The sequence below is a fragment of the Tenrec ecaudatus genome, chromosome 3, assembly GCF_050624435.1.
Source record: "Tenrec ecaudatus isolate mTenEca1 chromosome 3, mTenEca1.hap1, whole genome shotgun sequence".
NCBI classification, from domain to species: Eukaryota; Metazoa; Chordata; class Mammalia; order Afrosoricida; family Tenrecidae; genus Tenrec; species Tenrec ecaudatus.
The window spans coordinates 141,366,171-141,388,022 of NC_134532.1; the positions used below are offsets into that span (position 1 = coordinate 141,366,171).

Here is a 21,852-nt window from a genome sequence, read left to right on the forward strand (position 1 = left end):
CAAACCCATAGAAGAAGCGTACACAAAAATGAACCTAATGAAAGCCAGGGACTTTAGTTACTAATAATTTATCACTACATAGACCACAGCTAGTTGTATCAGATGCACCACACAAATACATAATGGCAACAGCAGGAAGGGTGTGCAGTGGGGAGAGAGACGCCCTGGTGACTCTCTTGGGTAAGTATTGGATTGCTAAATACAAGGTTTTTGAAACCTACCAACCACGCTGCTGGAGAGAGTTGAAGCTGTCCCCTCATGGGCGACTGTTGTGCCGCTGTGTCACGCTCTTTTCTCTCTTTATGTTTCTAGAACATTCCAAGCTCTCTCTCCTCAAGGCTTGGGCTTTTCTTCCACCTGGAATCTTGATTATTTCCTGGCTCACTTCCTTCCATACCTTTAATTATGCGTTCAGCCATAATTTTCCTGATGAGGAAGAGTGTTCTATTCAAACAAACCCTCATATTCCATTGCTCCTGTTCTATGTTGTTTTTTCCCTCATAGCACTTATTACTTTACAAAATAATATATCATTATATGAATTGATGTTCAATCAGTTTGCAGAAGCCACATGGTAAATTGAACAGGGATAATTTACATAAGGAATAATTAGCTTTAAAGGTCACATAAGTTGATAAAACCCTTCAATTTCTTTACCTTTGGCTTTATTGGTTGACACATAATTTTGAATAATAGATGTATTAACTGGTCTTCCTTATAGGTATATGGATATTACCTTATCACGGACAGCGTTGTACTTCTGCAGTCTGACATTGATCAAACATGCAAACAAGACACATCAATAATTACTGGTGATTAGAAAGTTGGAAACAAAGAGAAAGTTTGGGTCGTTGCAAATATGCTCTTGGAGAAAGAAAAGACACAGGAGATCGTATGATAGAATTTTGGAAGACCAATGACTTATTCGTTGGAAATGCCATTTTTTCAACAACATAAGTGGTGTCTATACATGTGGTCCAAGCCAGATAGAATACGGAAGAATCAAATCAATTACATTGGTGGAAAAAGAAGATGGTTAAAGTCATTATCACGAGCCAGAACAAGGCCAGGGGCTGACCGCATAACAGACCATCAATTAAACGCAAGTTGAAGCTCAAGAAAATTAAAATAAGTCCTTAAGACCCAAAGGAAAGCACTGAATATACGCCACCAGAACATAGTAGCCTCCTCAATAGACGTGAAGCCCCACCCACTCCCCGCCCCCTGCGTCACAGGCTCCGCCCACGGACTCGCCGGGAGCCTCTCCCCGCCATGATGAACAAATGAGCTCGGGTGAGGGCATGGACTTGAAGTTCCAGTCAGGAGAGAGAGTGCTGTGCTTCGAGCCTGACCCCACCAAGGCTCGAGTACTGTACGATGCCAAGGTTATCGATGTTATTGTTGGCAACGATGGAAAAGGCAGAAGGATCCCGGAATACCTGATCCATTTTAATGGTTGGAACCGAAGCTGGGACAGGTGGGCAGCTGAGGATCACGTGCTCCGAGATACCGAGGAGAACCGCAGACTACAGCGGAAATTGGCGAGAAAAGCTCAAGCTCGCCTGAGCAAAGGAAGAAAGACGAAACCCTGCAGGCCTCCAGGCGTGGACTTGCTGAGGAAAAGCCCCGCCGTGGACGAGGAGGAGCAAAACGCTGGGAACGCCGCCAGCAGCGCCTCGGATTTCAGCGGTGAGGAGGCCGAGGCGGAGCTCCATGAGGGAAGCGGCGCCGAGGAAAGGGCTGCCGGGAAAGAAGCAGCGGCGCACCGCAAGAGGGCAATGGAAGACCGGGCGATCACGATAGACATTCCCGAAGTTCTGAGGAAGAAGCTGGAGGATGATTGCTACTACATTAATCGGAGGAAGCGGCTCGTGAAGCTTCCATGCCGGACCAACGTCATCACCATCTTGGAATCGTACGTGAAGCATTTTGCTGTCAACGCCGCCCTTTCAGCCAACGAGAGGCCTCGTCACCACCATGCCCTGCCACACGCCAACATGAATGCACCTTATGTCCCCGCCGAAAAGAATGTGGACCTGTGCAAGGAGATGGTTGACGGACTCCGGATCACGTTTGATTACACACTGCCGTTGCTCTTGCTCTATCCATGCGAGCAAGCGCAGTATAAGAAGGCGACTTCGTCCCTTTCCTTCCCTGCAGTTCAGGACAGCGCCATGCTCGTGCCCCGGAACCCGGCTCCGAGCCCGCCCTCCTGGCACCCGCCCGCCCTGCAGCCCGTCGTCGAGAGCCCGACTGCCACCCCCAAACGGCGCAAAACCGAGCCCGAGGGCTCGCAGTCGCTGCGGCGCTCCGCGCGCCACAGCTCCACCTCCGAGCAGCTCTCCGAGCGGGGCGCTTCGGCGTCTCCTCCGCTGCAGCCGCGACCCCCGGACGCGGCCGCCATCCCGCCTAAGCTACTCCTGCACGCGGGCAAGACGACGCCTGTGCACAGCGGGTCCTCCTCCCCCGTGTCGGGCACCCCAAGCCAGGAAGCCAGCGCGACGTTTGCTGGCTTTGAGGGAAGATGGAACAGCGAAATGACTGAGGTCCTCGCCTGGAAGCTCGTCCCGGACAATTTTCCCGCCGGAGACCAGCCGCCGCCGCCTTCCTGCATTTATGGCGCACAGCATTTGCTGCGCTTGTTTGTAAAACTTCCAGAAATCTTGGGGAGCATGTCTTTTTCCGAGAAGAATTTGAAGGCTTTACTGAAGCACTTCGATCTCTTTCTGAGGTTTCTGGCGGAGTATCACGACGACTTCTTCCCCGAGTCTGCCTATTTTGCTGCCTGCGAGGCACCCCACAGCGCCAAGAGCCCCGGAGCCAGGTGCTGAAGCGGGGGCGGCGGCCTCCCAGGCTCCCTGCTCCCTGTTCCCTGCTCCCGGCTCTAGGTCCAGGCCCAGGTTCCAAGCCCCAGGCCCCAGGCTCTCCGCTCCAGGCTCCAGGTAGGACCCAGACTCCTGGCTCCAGGCTTCCTGCTCCCTGCTCCTGGCTCCAGGCTCCCGGCTCCCAGCTCCCTGCTTCAAGCTCCCAGCTCCAGGTTCTCCGCTCCAGGCTTCCTGCTCCCGGCTCCATGCTTCAGGCTCCCAGCTCCAGGTTCCCGGCTCCAGGCTTCCTGCTCCCTGCTCCCGACTCCTGGCTCCATGCTTCAGGCTCCCAGCTCCAGGTTCCTGGCTCCAGGCTCCCTGCTCCCGGCTTCATGCTCTAGGCACCCGGCTCCGGCTCTTGGCTCCAGGCTCCAGGGCCCTGGCTCCCGGCTCTCGGCTCCTAGCTCCAGCCTCCAGTCTCCAGGTAGGGTCCAGGCTCCCGGCCCCCGGCTCCCGGTTCCAGGCAGGGCCCAAGGACCCTGGTAAGGCTTTTGCCACTCTGCCGCCTGCACCGAGAGCTGTGGCAACGGCCCATGCTGTGCTTTGGCGGGTCTCGCCAATGAATGATTGCCCTGGGGCCTGGGTACTTGCTACAGCGCATGTCACCCGACAGCAGCCATGTCTGCGGAGCAGCGCCAGGGCTTCTGCAGCGTTAACCTGATGTAGAGAACAATTAGGATTTGCAGTTTTTGGTTAGAAATTAACTTTAAAAAAATTCATAATAGCTTTGCAAACTTCCATTTTGTGAACAAGATTGGACACTTCACTCTGTCCAACAAACTTGAGTTTGTTGAGCCACAATGTCGTCTCAGGCTCCATGTGTAAACTCGAAAATGTACTGATGGCAACAAGAACATGTACAGCTAGTCATTGGCCTCTTAATGCTGCTTTTCTGTAAAACATCATTTTTGGTGATATAAATAAAGTGTTTTGTATTTTGTTGGATATGAATAATGTTCCCACGAGAGCTTTTGCGCTGTCCCTGTCTCTCCGTCCTCCTCTCCTCTCTTCCCCCAACCCCCAACACACACATACTCATGCTGGACTTGTGCACAGCACCTGGCTTGCTTTCTATTTGTTACTTTTTGTTTTACCTTAGTGTCTTTGTTGTTAAGATCTTTTGTTTTCTTACCTTTGTCTGATTTGGAGCTGCTGTCCCCTCCTCCTTTGTCAGCCACCCTTTGGGTAGTTCTGGGGCCAGTGCCAGTGGAGCCTCCTCCTTCATAGTCAGCTGACTGGCCTGGAAGTGACCCTTTCGATCCCCAATGTTCTGCTGCCTCCACTGCCTCCATCCACTGCAGGCCTGATGTCAGTATTTCACAATGAGAGGTAATCTGGTGTGTCTGCAGTGTGCTTTCAATTGTGGGGAAAGTTTTGACAATAATCACTGTTTGAAGAAAAATGATGCCCTTTTGTTTTATTTTTAATCATTATTGGGGGCTCATACAGCTCTTACCACAATACATCCATCTATTGTGTTAAGTACATTTATTCATTTGTTGCCATCATCATTTTCAAAACATTTTCTTTCTACTTGAGCCCTTGGTATCAGCTCCTCATTTTGCCTCTCCCTCCCCCATGAACCCTTCATAATTTATAAATTATTATTTTTTCATGTCTTACACTGAATAATGTCTCCCTTTACCCACTTTTCTGTTGTCCTTTCCTCAGGGAGGGGATTATATATAGATCATTGTGATCGGTTCCCCCAATCTCCCCCCACCATCCCCTTCCCCTCCTGAGTGTTACTCTCATTTCTGGTCCTGAGGAGTTTATCTGCCCTAGATTCCCTGTGCTTCCAGCTTTTATGTGTACTGTGTACATGCTCTGGTCTAGCCGGATTTGTAAGGTAGAATTGGGATTATGATAAGGGGCAGTGGGGTGTGGGGGGATGAAGCATTAAAGAACTAGAGAAAAGTTGTATGTTTCAATGGTGCTATACTACACCCTGACTGGTTGGTCTCTTCCTTGTGACCCTTCCATAAGGGGATGTCCAGTTGTCTACAGGTGGGCTTTGGGACTCCACAACCCCCTCATTCATGATGATATGATTATTTGTTCTGGGTCTTTGATCCTATTGATACCTCATGATCACACAGGGTGGTGTTGCCTCTTCCATGTGGACTTTGTTGCTTCTCAGCTGGATGGCCGATTGTTTATCTACAAGCCTTTAAGACCCAAGACAATATATCATTTGATAGCTGGGCAACATGAGTTTTTTTTTTTTTTACCACATTTGCTTATGCACCCATTTTGTCTTCAGCGATCATTTTGGGAAGGTGAGCATCATGGAATGGCAGGTTATTAAAGCAAAGTGTTCTTGCATTGAGGCAGTACTTGAGTAGAGGCCCAATGTCCATCTGCTACCTTAATACTGAACCTATAAATATATATATAGATCTATTTCTCTATTGTCACATGTAAATATATTTACATATGTACATTGCCTTATATTTAGCCTTCTATAAATGCCCTTTGCCTTCTAGTTCTTTCCCCTATTTCCTTTTACTTTCCTCTTGTCCCACTATCATGCTCAGCCTTCATTTGGGTTTCAGTAATTCCTCTTGGTTACATTGCCCTTATTCAAGCCCTACCAGGCATGATGCCCTTTTAAAGAACCCATTTGTTCAATGTCTCCAGTGAAATGTGCCCTATCTCTCTGAACAGTTCTGCTGTTGTAACCTTTGGCATTAAAACATTCATTTTTATTAAAAGGAATACATTTGATACATTAGAAATTGATGACTGAGGGACCAGATGAATTGTGGGATATGATAGATAAAGAAAACAAAAGGCCATTAAAGAGACAGGAATGAGAGATAAGACCAAAACATGTGTTAGAACAGACTTAAATTTGCTCTTGAACTGGACAAAGGGAGACAGCGGATGGTGTAAGATATGAAAATAATTTATCAAGGGGTCACGAGAGTGGGAGAGTGGGGGAAGGACGGAAATAAGTGGAGCTGATACCAAGGGCTCAAGTAGAAAGAAATATTTTGAAAATGATGATCACAATATATGTACAAATGTGCTTGATAACAATGTATGAATTGTTGTAAGAGCTGGAAGAGCGAGCCCCCAATAAAATGAATTATTTTTTAAAAAATCACAAAAATAAATTAGATTTCTAATGAACAAACTAACTTGCCGTTGAACTTAGAGTAAAGTCCAAATTCAACTGCCATTGAGTTGTCTGACTCATAGTGACCATACAAGACAGAGTAGAAATGTCCCTTTGGACTTCTGAGGTTGTAAATCTTTAGAGGAGGCTGTAAATCTTTATCTTGTGAATTGGAAGATGGATTGACTGTTGGGTTTTGAACTACTGCCCTTGGGGTTGACAGCCCAAAGCATAACCCAAAGTTCCTTGAACATAGAGTAATTGGAGCAAATGGAAGCAATGAAGAAGTAAAAGAGCTGAACAGAAGATATCAAAGTGCTACTCAAGAAAGCAAAGAATGATGAGATGTGCAAGGACTTACAGTTGAGAAAAACAAAAGGAAAGAACACACTCGGCATTTTGCAACCTGAAAGAACATAAGAAAAAAATCCAAGCCTTGAGTTGAAATATTGAAGAATTTTATTGGTTGAAAATAGAGAATACCAGAAAGATGTTTATTTGTGTGTTACTGAGTATGCAAAGGCATTTGACCCTGTGGATCATAAACTATGGATGGCCTTGAGAAGAATAGGAATTCGGAACATTTCATTGTGCTCCTGCAGAACTTGTACATGGGTCAATAGGCAGTTGTGTAAACAGAACAAGGGAATACTGCATGGTTTAAAATCAGGAAGGATGTGTATCAGGGTTGTCTTCCTTCGCCATACTTATTCAATCTGTTTGCTGAGCAAATAATCATAGAAGTTGGAGTCTATGAAGAATATGGCATCAGGATTTGAAGAAGACTAAAAACCTTTGATGTGCAGACGGTACACAAGTTTGCTTGCTGAAGGTGAGGAGGACTTAAAGCCCTTGCTAATGAAGATCAAGGATTGTAGCCTTCAGTGTGGATTACAACTCAGTCTCAAGAAGACCAGAATCTTCACAACTAGACTAGCAGGTAATACCATGACAAATGGAGAAAAGATTGAAGTTGTCAAGGATTTTGTCTCCCTTGGTTCCACAGTCAGTGCTCATGGGAAGAACAATGATCAAGATTAAATGATACATTGCATTGGGTAAATCTGCTGCTGTACAAGACCTCAGTAAAGTGTTGAAAAGAAAGGGTGTTATTTTGAGGACTAAGATGTGCCTGACCCAAGCCATGGGATTTCCATCCACATCATTTGCATGTGAAAGTTGGGCATTGAATAAGGAAGACCAAAGCAGAATCGTAGTACTTGAGTTGCGCTGGTGAAGAACAATGAAAGTAGTACCTTGGACTGCCAAAAGAACAAGCAAATCTGTTTTGGAAAAAGTACAGCTAGAATGCTCCTTCGAGGCAAGGTTGGCAAGACTTTGTCTTATATACTTAGAGCATTTTGTCAGGAGCGACCAGTCCCTGGAGAAAGACATCATGTTTGGAAAGTAGAGGGGCAGCAAAAACGAGGAAGGCTGACTCGGTGGCAGCAACAATGGGCTCAAACATAAGAACAGTTGTTGAGGATGGAGCAGTGTTCTGTCCTGCTGTACATAGGTTTACTGTGTGTTGATGACACCTAACAACAACATGGGAAAGTAAGGAATGATGAAGCATTGAAAAGATGGAAGGAATACAGAGAGTCACTGTACCAAAAAGATTCGGTTGATGTTCAACCATTTTAGTATATGGTCAAGAATTGGTGGTATATCAGGGAAAGCTCAATCTTTCAAGGTAGGCTCGCCGGAGAAACTAATGGAACACCGGGCTCTTACTTTCCTATGATTGACCGCGCTCCTACGTGGAAGTCTTCCTGTGCCCACTCAGAACCTTTCTATTACTAAGCTGGCCGTGGATCTGCTTTTCCAAAGATGAACTCCTTGCCATACACAGCAGAGTTGGGAAATTGCCACCTATCAGTTTTGTGTCTTGTGAATGTCACTTCACTTTTCTGAGGTCTAGTTTGCTTCCTGAGGAGTGGGAAGTGAAGAGGGTCAATAACCCTGCTAAGGTTATTGTCAGAACCACACTCGACAAGTCATGGAAAGTGGGTTCCTAAATATGCGTAAAAGTTGCCTGGAGGGACAAGGAATGTTCACATTTATCACTTTCTTCTCTTCCATGAGGAAGCACGGTACCTCACCCTTCACTGACTGCATGTCCTTGAGCAAACCCATTTCTCATTTGTAAAGAGGGTTGGAAATTTCATCTAAGGTAGTGTTTCCTGAATTGGGTGATACCACCCCCTGGGGGGTGCTGGAAGGATTCAGGAGGCTGCAAAAGCAGATGTCTACACATTCTGCTAGATTATGGCTAGAGGACAAAAGTATTAAATTTTTTTATTGGGGCCTCTTAAGCTCTCATAACAATCCATACATCAATTATATCAAGCACATTTGTACATATGTCACCATCATCAAGTTTTTACTTGCCAGGGAGCTGAGTATTTTTTTCCTGAAAAGGGGGTATAGGCCAAGAAAGTTTGGAAGCCTGTGATCTGGGTATGGCAGCTCCTCCTTGTAGCAAGAATAGGAATGCTTTGGAGCCAGCAGAGGGCATCAGTTCCACTCATATATCCGGAAATGTATTGGTTGTGTTTGTGTATTAGTATTATCCAGTGAATAAAGTAGACCAGAACTACTGCCCTCTTGGGCCTCATTCTAGTTGAGTCAGACAGGGGCACTAGTTATGTAGTGGACATGTAGTGTCCACAGCATAATGAGACCTGACACCCTAAAGCCTCCTGTAGATATGGAAGCTTCCCCCATTCTGATGGGGATGGCTAGACAGCACTAGCTGAGTGGGTGGACTTTGGATCAAGAAGGAGAGGCTTCTGACTCTACAGGTGAGTAGAGTTGTCGGGTGATCTGCCTGGACTGGGGTTGAGAAGACCTTGAGTTCCATGTATTTAGATTTCCCCAGGAAAAATGAATCGGGGCTTGCCCTGCAGGAGGACACCCTTTAAAGAAGGTGGGAGCAGAGCCCAGGTGTCCTGAGTTCAGAGGAAAGGTTGGCGGCTAATAGAGGCGTTTGAGAGAATTGACCTCTTTGTGCATCCCTGATCCAGAAATATGCTGCTGCATCTGCTGAACCACAGCTGTGGGGGTTTAGCCCAATGTGATGCGTCTGCCCTTCAGGATAACAGTGGAAGTGAGAGAGGGGACACTCAGGTCACTGGAGACATGGGTTCTTTCTAACCACTACAGGGGTACTCCATATTCTCACAGCCCTGCTGTTTACAAGCCCTTGCAAAACCAGGGACAGACTTCATCTACTGAACACCATTTTTCACGGTAATGAGAACGATCTATCTGAGCCCCCAGAAAATACACAAGCTACCAAATCTATGAGTTCAGACTCCTGGGGATTTGGTCTGGTGCGAGGGATGTATTCCAGAACAGAGATTGAACTACTAATACGGTCTTTTCATCAGTTGTGTTCTGAAAGTATCAGAGACTCTTTCCAGATGACTAACTTATGCACCATACTGTCTCATTCACAAGATGCCCAGGCCCCATTTAAAGGTGAATCATTTTTTAAAAAACATTTTATTAGGGGCTCGTACAACTAATCACAATCCATAATATACATACATCAATTGTATAAAGCACATCTGTACATTCTTTGCCCTAATCATTTTCTTTCTTTTTTTCTTTTCTTTTTTTACATTTTATTAGGGGCTCATACAACTCTTATCACATTCCATACATATACATACATCAATTGTATAAAGCACATCCGCACATTCCCTGCCCCAATCATTCTCAAAGCATTTGCTCTCCACTTAAGCCCTTTGCATCAGGTCCTCTTTTTTTCCCCCTCCCTCGCCCCTCCCTCATGTGCCCTTGGTAATTTATACATTGTTATTTTGTCATATCTTGCCCTATCCGGAGTCTCCCTCCCCCACCTTCTCTGCCGTCCATCTCCCAGGGAGGAGGTCACATGTAGATCCTTGTAATCAGTTCCCCCTCCACTCACCCTCCACTCTCCCAGTATCGCCCCTCACACCCTTGGTCCTGAAGGTATCATCCACCCTGGATTCCCTGTGCCTCCAGCCCTCATATGTACCAGTGTACAACCTCTGCCCTATCCAGCCCTGCAAGGTAGAATTCGGATCATGGTAGTTGGGGAGAGGAAGCATCCAGGATCTGGGGGAAAGCTGTGTTCTTCATCGGTACTACCTCGCACCCTGACTGACCCATCTCCTCTCCTAAACTCCTCTATGAGGGGATCTCCAGTGGCCGACACTTGGGCCTTGGGTCTCCACTCTGCACTTTCCCCTTCATTCAATATGGGGTATATATATATATATATATATACATAAATTTACACACACACACACACATATATACACATACATATCTATTTTTTTTGTTGTTGCATGGTGCCTTATACCTGGTCCCTTTGGCACCTCATGATCGCACTGGCTGGTGTGCTTCTTCCATGTGGGCTTTTTTGCTTGTGAGCTAGATGGCCGATTGTTTACCTTCAAGCCTTTAAGACCCCAGACACTATCTCTTTTGATAGCCGGGGAAGGTGAATCATTCTTATGGGCTTCCAGGATGGATTTTATTTCTTTTCACATACCATAATATTAAGCTTTTTCATGTCTATAACTTCATGAATTTTAGTAAATTCACCAGGTGGTTCAAATATTACTAATTTCAGAATATTTTTGTCACCTTAAAAATAAACCGTATACTCATTAGCAGTGAATTAGGCTGGGTACTCTAGAGGAGCAAGTCCAGGATTGTGGGAATCTGTAAGTGTATTGAGAGAGATTCACACCCTGTCATAGAAACGGTAAGTCCAGTCTGACTCAAGTCTGGGTCAAATGTAACCTGGAGGCTTCTCCTGACACATGTAGCTGCAGGGGCTAATGAGCAGAAGGCAGGAAGATGAAGCAGGGAGACCACAGGCTGGATGCAGAGCTGAATGATTCCCTGGTTGGCAGCCTGCTGATGGCTCCTGGGATCAGCAGGATCTAATAGGAGGTCATTGAGCCAGGTGCAGGATCCAGATCCTGCAGTAGAAATGAGCTAGTGTCTGCACACTGTCAGTTCATACCAAGAGTTGGCCACACCCTGAGTGAAACCTCCCTCAATTGTATAAGGACTGTGACCAGTATCAAGACCTCCAGATTAAGGGGTCACCCTTCATTTTTCTTCATAACAGCTTGGCTGCTTCACAGAAGATCTCGTCAAAAGTTGACTAAAATATGCTACATCATCTCATAGGAGGATCCTGCCTACCCAACGTAACATAAAACCTCTCACAAGCAATCACTCCCTAGTTTCCCTGAACCCGTTCTCGCAGCTCCTATTGTGTTAGGTTCTACCTAGTTGGTTCCCACCCATTATATCCCCATGCACAACAGAACTAAACATTGCCCAGGCCTGCACCATCCTCACGATTGTGTTTGTGCTTGAGCCTATTGTTGCAGCCACTTCGTCAATCCATTGTTGAGGGCCTTCCTTTATCACTGCCCCTTTCCCAAGCTTGATGTCCTTCTCCAGGGACTGGCTTCTCCTGACGTGTCCTAAGTACGTAAGACAAAGTCTTGCCATCATTGTCTCTAAGGAGCACTCTGGCCATACTTCTTTTTTTTTTTTCCTTACACACGGAACAATTTGATTTGGTCTGGGAGGGGAGGCTGGGACGGGCAGGGCTAGTGCCCACCAGCGGGGGCTTTCCCGGACATCAGGTGTTCCTCCATTCGGGTTTAGAAGAAGTACCCTCATTGATGAAGTCCCCACGCAAGGCAGGCAGCGTAGTGCCTGCCAGGCAGCCTGCGGGAGGCCGGTGCGCCCTAGGCACTGCGGGGCCCCTTGGAGAGCAGGGCCTGGAGGTCCGGCTCCAGGTGGATGGTGGGGAAGCGGCGGCTGTACCTGCGCACAGGCACACCATCGCGGCCCACCAGGAACTTCTCGAAGTTCCAGGAGATGTCGTTGCGGCACACAGGCGACCAGGTGATAAACATGGGGTCGGTCATGAGAGAGGTGGCATCGTCGCTGGGTGCCGGCAGGGCCTCCCGGAGGAAGGCAAAGAGCGGGTGTGCATTGGCGCCGTTCACCTCGCACTTCTCAAAACAGGCAGAAGTTGGGCTCAAACCCGTCTCCAGGTCGGACGTGCTTGAGGGAATTCAGAATCTCTTCATTCTTGGCGTTCCCCTGATGCCCAAACTGGTTGCACGGGAAACCTAGCACGACCGGGCCCGTGGGGCCGAGGCGCTGCTGCAGGTCGTTCATCTGGGTGTAGTCCCGGACCGTGGTGCCTCAGAGCGACGCCACGTTCTCGATGAGCAGCACCTGGCCCTGCAGCGAGGCCAGGCTCACGGGCTCCCCGCCGGCCAGCGGGCGCGCGGAGAAGGCGTACATGGAGCGCGCGGCGGCGGCCGTGAGTGGAGCGGCACACACGACGCCGGGACCGGAGGCGCGGGAGCGAGAGACGGACAGAGGTCGGCAAGAACTGGCCATACTTCTTCCAAGACAGATTTGTTTGTTCTTTTTGCAAGCCCAGGGTACTTTCAATATTCTTCTCCAGCACTATAATTCAAATGCTCAAATTCTTCATTGGTCGCCCTTATTCAGTGTCCAGCATTCACATGCATATGAGGTCACTGAAAATACTATGACTTGGGTCAGGCACACCTTAGTCCTCAAAGTAATATTCTTTCTTTCCAACACTAAAGAGGTCTAGTGCAACAGATTTGCCTAACTCTCAGCAGCCATAAATCTTCTTTTTAGGGATCTGCTTTGTCTGGATATTGATAAGTAGAGTCCTGCAGGGTTTGGTCATTTATGTTTGACTTTTTTTAATCAGCATAATGTTTTCATGGTCTATCCACATGTAGCGTGTCAGGACCTTTTGCCCAACTCACTAAATGCAACAGGAAGGTAAGCGAGGCCTTAGCAATTTCTGGGGATCTGGGGTCACTCCTAACTGTCTGGGCGATGTCTTGAAGAGGGGTGGTCAGCTCACAGGAAACAACAGTGATAATGATGTTCATAATTCACCCATATGAGGTGGCTACAAAAACCCCATGGAATAATAGAATGAAAAAGAATGGAATTTTCCCACAAACTAAAAAATAGTATTTTCTAAAAAATTTTTTTTTTCTAAAAAAATGAATTAGGAGTAAGGCTACATTTTAGATCAACGTGGTCTTCAACAGTTTAAATTATTTCTCATCATTGTCCCCAAAGTTTACCCTTCACCAGCTCCTTGATGACTCTTCGCCCTCCTGGGGCTTACTGTCATCACGACACCAGAGTTAAGCATACCCACCCCTCTCCAGTCCATCATTTACTTGTGCCCCCTTGCTCTTCCCACCCTGGGCATTCTCCAGAGCCTTTTCCCTTTTGTCTCCATGTCTTTCTCTTTGTTTTTAATACATATAGTTCACTTACAATCTTATATTTGCTCATTTGTGACTGAGTAATTTCACATAGCACGATATTCTCCAGGTCCATTCATTTCATGTTTTTTAGTAATGTACATTCTTCCATCACTCCATGAACATTTTGAAGCCTACCTGGAATTACATGTGTACCTTCTGCCAGCCTCCAGTGTATTAGATAGATTCCCAGGAACTTCCAGAAGGAAACAAGTGAAGGGTGTTCTGTTTCTGAAATCCTGGAAGCATAGGTGTGACTTTATGATGGGTCAGCCCTGGTATTCCCATCTTTACAATGCATAGGACTCCTTTCTTGGCCTAGAAATGCATGAAACTGAACCTGGACCCCAGAAAAAAAAATCCCTTATACTAGGTCCCTCAGCGATTTTCTTTCTGCACCTGGTTCCCACTTTCTGGCTCATGATGAGCAACCCAGTGAGAAATTACCATTAGCAGACATGTGAGGCTTCCAGACAAGATGGGGTGTGACTATTACCTTTCATGCATGTAGGCACTTTCAGGGCCAGAGAGCCAAAGACCAGGGCCACCACCCATTGTCTTTGTCCCACACACCTTCCATTGTCTTCACTTTCTAGAATCACCAGCAGTTCCTAATCCTCCGATTTCCCTCTTCCACGCATATTTGTTGTGGCCTTCCGTAGCATGGTCATACTAGGTTATCAAAATCCACCACTTCCTTACTGCCCACAACTTGGCATTCTCCTGGCCTTTCTACTGTTTCACTTCCCTTACTGGCTTTACTCAGGGCCTCACATTTCCTCATTTCCAGTACTGGAACTTCCAATACCACTCCCTTTCCCCACACGTTCTAATCCTGCTCCGCTAGTCCTGCCATAGCCCACAACTTGGTGTCCTCCTGCTCTCCTGTGCACTCTCTCATATTTGGCTTTCTGCTGGCCCTTCTTACAGCTCATATCTTGGCCTGCTCTTCTGCTGACCGCCCCACCAGCAGCCATCCACGCCTTGCACCAGATGCCATCACTCCTTCGGTTGCCTCACTTTGGTTTTATCACAGCCTGTGTCAGGTAGGGAACCCTGATGGCATGGTGTTCGGCTGTGCTCTGCATGTTCCATATTTTGAAACCACCAGCTGCTATATGGGAGAAAGATGGGGCTTTCTATTCCCATACACAGTTACAGTCTTGGAAACTCATAGGGCTAGTTCTACCTTGTCCCTTAGGGTCACAATGTCAGTGAGTTTGTTTTTTGGTTTGAGTGGCAGTTAGATTTTATGTCAATTTAGACTTGGGTAGCGTGGAGTACAGCCTTGTCACTCAGGTCCTGATGATGCCTCCTGGGAAGTGTTGCCTTTTTGTAAGAGAAACACACTAGGGACTCTCTCCCCCCCCCCCCCCCATCTCTGGTGCCTCACCTTCCTGTGTGCTGGGACTCTATGCCTGACTCTAGCGGCTGCCCCATGTGGGCCATCTGACCCTGAGGGCTATGCTCTGCCAGGTTCTCCTGACCTTAGATCCACATAACTCTGCACCTACTGGTTGGTGATTTCTCTGCATCCCGATTCATCTTTCTGTGTCATCGGCCTGTAGCTATGGGGGTTTGAAGAGGGCCTTGGCTAACACCAGACTTGTGGACTTGAGTTGGATTGGCCTAGGATGCCTTCTTGATATACAATTCTTACATATACTTATATGGATGCACTGGTCTTGTTTCTCTAGACAGCCCAGCCTAACACACAGCCCCTCATGTGACTTCACTACTCAAATTGGGAGTCTTCATTCCGAGTGCACATCCTGATTCCCACACTTGTGCTTTCTACTGCTCCTGCCACCTACCTGCCTCATGACTCCACAGTAGCTTCCTGAGCCCTTACACCTGCTCATTGGCCATGCCTATGCACCCACTGACACCTCTTTTCTAATGTATCCCACACCTGCGACTTCTTTGAGCCGTCCCTTCTCTAGCCCCTGTAACTTCATCATTACCACACCTGGAGTTGGTGCTCTGGTCCCTCCCACCTGGTCCCTCTTATGGTCCACTCTGGGTCTTATTCCTCCCTTATCCTCACTTATCACATCAGTGGAGCCTCCTGATGCCTCCTGTCCTATTTTTACTTCACATCTCCTAATATTGATCTAGACAGGTCCCCCAAATGAAGGAAATGGCACTGGGGGGATAGTGAAGAGCAGGGTCAGCGGACTGGTTTTTCCATATTTCCTTTGTATAGCATCCCTGTAAGAGGCTGAGTCCCTCTGCCTGTCTCTGACCTTCAAGTGGCCAGCCACACCATGCCTCACCCAAATTCACTCTCCTAGCAATGGTAGGCCTAGTTAGTCATTGATCATGGTGGTCACACACAGCCTCAGTGTTATGGAACTCCAGACCAATTTGCCTTATCAAGAAGCCTGCTGTACTTCTTTGTCGCCAACACCCCCCCCCCCCCGCTACTCTCCTTCTCAACTCATTGCAAAGAAAACACCATAGCACACCCACCATAGCACACCCACCATAGCACACCCACCATAGCACACTCACCATAGCACACCCACCATAGCACACCCACCATAGCACACCCACCATAGCACACCCACGATAGCACACCCACCATAGCACACTCACCATAGCACACACATGGCGCGCTTGCTTACTACATCAAGCATCTGTTTGATGAGGGACATACGGAATCCATTCTTCTGCCTCAACCTGACCAGGCCCATGGGCCTCCATGGCATGTGTGCCAGCATGCTGCATGATTTTCTGTTTGTATGTCAGGGTCTTCTCCCACTGCCATTGTTCTTCCCAAAGACAGTGGCCCCGTATGTAGATAATCCATACAATTTGGGCTCAGTCGATCTGGGAGCAGGCTTCTCATCATGCTTTCAGGCACAGATGGGGGAGTGACAAGCAGAGCTTTGAAGGGCCTGTGGGAGGATGAGTTCTCTCGGAGGCAGAGGCCTAGTCATGGACAGCCCCAGGTTCTCAACCATGCCTCTGTGCCCCCAGCACAGTCTGGGGAGGGCTTTCCTCCTGCAGGGGGGGTTCCTGACTAATTCTTCTAGATGTGGGAGGCCCAGATCTCCGAATGGGAGGAAACAGTTATAACCATATCTTAATAATTAATATGTGAAATACATGAAGTATGAATTTAAGAAAATTTGAAGTCATCCAAAATGAAATAAAATGCATAAACATTGACATCCTGGGCATTGATGAGCTAAAATGGACCGTATTGGCCATTTTGAATGAAATAATCATATGGGTTACTATGCTGTGAATGAAAAATTCAAGAGGAATTTATTGTCAGAAAGAACATTGCAAGTTCTATCTTAAAGCACAATGCTATCTTTGAAAGATAATATCTAAATACCTACAAGGAAGACCAGTTATCAAAATTATTATTCAAATTTGTGTATCAACCACTAAAGCTAGTGATGCAGCAATTGAAGAATTCTATCAACTTCTTCGGTCTGAAATTGATCACACATGAAATCAAGATGCATTGATGGCAAAATCTAGAAGCAATGAAAAGAATCAGAAGTTGGAAAATATGGCGTTGATGGTAGAAAAGAAGCTGTAGATCGAATGATAGAACTTCACAAGACCAATGACTTCTTCGTTGAAAATGCTTTTCTCCAGCAACATAAACAGTGACCATTTGCTTGAACCTGAGCAGATGGAATACACAGGAATCAAATGGGCTACTCTTGTGGGAAAAGGTGAGAGAGAACCTCCAAATCATCAGCCAAAAAAAGGCTAGGGGCCAACTGTGGAACAGTCCATCAATTGCTCGTATGCAAGTTCAGGATGAAGGTGAAGAAAAGTAAAACAAGTCCACGAGAGTCAACATGTAACCTGGAGTATATACCACCTAAATTTAGAGGCTGTCTCAGGAGCATGTTTGACACACTGAACAATATGGACTGACGACCAAATGAGTTGTGGAATAACAAGAACACTACATCTGAAGAAGGCAGAATGTCATTAAAAGTCAAGAAAGAAAGAAAGCTCCAAAACCCAAAAGGGACTCTGAAACTTGTTCTTGAGCATCGAGAAAACAATATAAATCTGCTTCTGATATTGCTCAAAATGTGAACAAAAGTCAGAGGAGGTGAGAACAGAAAAGTGGTGAGGTAGAAGGGAAGGATGGTGGTTGATTCATTTTGGGGGTGGGGATGAGACTGAGGGTTATATGGGAGGGAAAACCTGCAAGGGACCTAAGGGTTGATGAGCCTGGTCTCCAGAACCCTCTCTGAACATCTTGGAGTCCTCAGTCACTCAGCGCCTCTGGCAGATATTCCTGGCCACATTCTTGGGGTTGATTGCATGTGTGATGCCATTCCCTGGCTCCTTTTGGATCTGATGTATAAGGTTCTGCAGAAAGTGACAGCCACTGGCCCAAAAGGCATCAAGGGCCCTTTTACAAGTCTATCTCTGGAATGTGGGTACCCGATTCCCAGAATTCTATATTCTTTTGTGTTCTGTGGCCAAAAGCAAGTCTACAGGAATTGATAAATACCCAAGGAAATGTTTCAGAAAGCTGAGAAAGCACTGGAAACGCTCACTTGTGGTAGTTACATAATCTGGTGTCAAATTGCAAAGGGGTGGAGTCTAGCCTGTTAATCAGGTGGCAGCTTGATGACCTCCTTTGGAGTCACCAAGGAGATAAATAGCTGACCGGAGGCCAGATACGCACAGACACTCTGCTTGTATTCCTGTTGATAAGCCACATGGGACACATTGATAGAGCCAGAGCCCTGGTGCTGGAGGAGCAATGTGGAGACCAGCCAGTGCTGAGATGCTTCCACTGCCACTGGATCCACTGGCAAGTGATCTACCTGCATTTGGCATCATTCCATGGCTGTGTGAGTCTAAAGAGGAATTTATGGACCAGTATCAACATATGGGGTAATATTGCACTTATAAACTTGATCTGGACTGGGCTGGCATGTTTTACTAATGTACATTTAGGATATAAAGTTTGATATAAAGTTCTTTCTTATTTACATATGAGTCTCCCTGGATTTGCTTCTCTAGTCAATCCAGACTAATACACTTGTCTATGCTAGGAAATTTGGAAGATAGCTACATGGCCAACTGACTAGAGGAGATCCATATTTGTGCCCATTCCAAAGAAAGATGACTCAACAGAATGCTCAAACTATAGAACGATGTCACTGATATCACACGCAAGTAAAATTTGACTTAAGATCATCCACCAGTTGCAAAAGCACATTGATAGTAACTGCCAGAAGTTCAGACTGAATGCAGAAGAGGATATGGAATAAGGGATATCATTGCTGATGTCAGATGAATCTTGGCTAAAAGCAGAGAACACCAGAAAGATGTTTACTTGTGTTTCATTGACTATGTGTAGGCATTCAACTGTGTGGACCATGATAAACTGTGGATAACCTTGAGAAAAATGAGAATTCCAGGACACTTTGTTGTTCTCATTTGGAACTGTACATAGATCAAAGGCAGTCGTGCGAACAGAGCAAGGGAATGCCCTATGGTTTGAAATCAGGAAAGGTGTGCATCCGGGTTGTATCCTGTCACCATACCTGTTCAATCTGTATGCTGATCAAATAATCAGGGAAGCTGGATTATGTGAAGAATTGGAGGACAGTACCAGGATTGGAGGACAGCTTTTAACAACTTGTGGTACTCAGATTTCACAACCTTGCTTGCTGAAAGTGAGGAGGAATTGAAGCACTTGCTGATGAAGTTCAAGGATTGTCACCTTCAGTGTGGATTACAACTCAATGTAAGGAATAACACAATCCTCACAAATGGACCAATAGATAACATCATGATAAATGGAGAAAAGGTTAAAGTTGTCAAGAATTTTGTTTTACTTGAATCCACAATCAATGCTCATGGGAGCAGCAATCAAGAGATCAAAAGATGTATTGCATTATATAAATCTGCTGCACAAGACCTCTTTAGAATATTAAAGAGCAAAGATGTTACATTGAGGACTAAGGCGCACCTGACCCAAGCTTTGGTAGTCTCCATTGCATCATATGCACGTGAAAGTTGGACATTGATTAAGGAAGACTCAGTGCATTTGAATCGGGGTGCTAGAGAAGACTACTGCAAGTCCTGTGGACTTCTAAAAGGACAGACAGATTTGTATTGGAAGAAGTAAGGCCAGATGAGCCTTAGGAGGCAAGAATGGCAAGCTTTTGTCTTACCTACTTTGGACTTATTGTGAGGAGAGACCAGTCTCCGGAGAAGGATCTCATGTTTGGTAAAGTGGAGGGCAGCACAAAGGAGGAACATCCTAGATGAGGTGAATTGACACAGTAGCTCCATCAGTGGGTTCAGGCATAGGAACAATTTTGAGGCTGGCCCAGTCAGTGCAGTGATTCATTCTGTTGTGCATAGGGTCCCTATGGGTGGAAGCCAACTTCAGTGTACCTAACAACAACAACAACATGTTCTTTTGTCTTGTGTGGTCAAGGAAGTGAGATTGTATCTGCTAACCTGGGTCCAGGTGACAGATAAGACTGCCCCAATGTTCTCTCTGAGCTGCTGAATGCTACCTTTTGCTGATAAACATATTCAAACCTGCACACACTCACACCAACAAAGCCCTCCCCACAGGAACCAGGGAAGGCACCTAGAACCCCCGCCAGGAGAAGACAGAGCCTGGTTGAGAAACAGCTTGCCTCTCTTAACCAGCTTGTGAACGGAATCAGCCACTAAGCCTATCCAGGCCTCCAAGTCTCCTCACTTGCACAAGGGGATTATTTAGGATATAAATGTTTGGGAAATGTTAGGTTCCAAATCATAGTGACCCTATGTACAACAGAACGAAACAATCCTGATCCTGCGCCACCTTCCTCACAGCATTCTTATGCTTGAGCCGATTGTTGCAGCCATTGGGTCAGTCCATCTTGTCGAGGCGCTTCCTTCTTTTTGCTGTTCCTCTACTCTAGCAAGCATGGTGTCCTTTTCCAGGGACTGGTCTCCCTTGATAACATGTCCAATATACATGAGACCAAGTCTCACCATCCTTGCTTCTAAGGAGCGTTCTGGCTGTACTTATTTCAAGACATATTTGTTTGTTTTGGCAGCCCAAGGTACTTTCAACATTTCATCACTGGTCAGTTTGTGATACTCTGGTGGCTTGTGTGTTTCTGGAAGCTATATCACTGGTATTCTAAATATCATCAGGGTCACCAAAATTGAACAGGTTTCAGCAGAGCTTCCAGGGTTCTTAGACCAGTCTAAGAACAAACTAAGTAGAAGCAATAAGCTATCCACGTTTGAGAATTAGCCACTGAAGACATTATTAATGGTAGTAGAAAATTCTGAGACACTAAACACTTTATGAATAGTAGTAGCACTGGCAGATACAGTGCCAGAAGATGAACCCCTCGGGCTGGGAGACACTCAAATTACGACTGAAGAAGAGCTGCCTTCTCAAAGTAGATTTTGAGAGATAAGACTTCTAAAATCCATGGCTTATTGTCCCATGTAACTAATCTACAAAAGGGAGAGGAAGGAATTTCAAAAAAAGGGTGGGAAGCAGTTCAAGGAATATGTCAAACAGGACTGGCCTCTAATGGTGAGATCTGCCCTCGGTTTGGTTTTTTACTCTGCATCATCTGGCAGTGGAATTAAATGAAAATCAGATGTTGGTATCCTGTGACATAAAACTCTCACTTAGCTTCCATTATGTTTGGAATCAGCATCAAGTGCTTTCTCTTTCACGTGGAAGTGGGCAGCCTGCACAATGGGTCCCCACCATCCCCACTCCCGGTCTGCATATTCTGTGTCATCCCCTCCCCTGAGTGTGGATTGCACTTAGGGACTGGCTCTTAAGGACTAGGGTAGGTCAATGGCATCGCGGCTGTCTCTTCTGCTCGTTCTCTCAGCCACTCTGTCTTTGTTCCTGTCTCTGTCTCATATTCTTCCCCTGAGAAGCAGCTGTGTTGTACATCCTGCTCTCTGACGATGTCCGCAAGCCTGAGATCAACAGACAAAGTGGAACTGAGGTCCCTAGTTGAGTCTTCCCAGTTGAGTCTGTTGAGGCCATAATAACCCCAACTTCCTTAGATCTTTGAGGAAGAAGCCTCCCACTAAGCTCTGCCTGGAATCCTGGTCCCCAGAGAGTATGAGGTGCATCCACATGCAGTGTGAGCCACTACGTTTTAGAGTGATGATGTCTCAGGGGAGTAGATAACTCATTATGCTCACTTAGCCTTGAGATCGGGCCTGCCGCCTGACTCCATTTCTTCCTCTTCTGCTTCCAAGTTTGTTTCAGCAGGACTAGCTGCCTATCTAACCTTCCCTCTTTACCAACTCCTATCTGTCTCTGAATCTCTGCATCAGGCATGCCTTCTCCCTGGCACTGTGAATAGACAAATATATGTGTATAACAATGTAGCACCGATGAAGAATACAGCTTTCCTCCAGTTCCTAAATGCTCCACCCCCCAACTATCATCTATCATGATCCGAATTCTACCTTGCAAGTCTGGATAGAGCAGAGGATGTACACTGGTGCAGATAGGAGCTGGAGACAC

The 21,852-nt window shown here is 46.4% G+C and overlaps 2 pseudogenes; one reads left to right on the forward strand and one right to left on the reverse strand.

The window, feature by feature from the left end:
* Positions 1-727: 727 nt before the first annotated feature.
* Positions 728-3,780, forward strand: LOC142443590 (MSL complex subunit 3 pseudogene; annotated as a pseudogene).
* Positions 3,781-11,753: 7,973 nt separating this feature from the next.
* LOC142442370 (glutathione peroxidase 1-like) lies at positions 11,754-12,420 on the reverse strand (annotated as a pseudogene).
* Positions 12,421-21,852: the final 9,432 nt, after the last annotated feature.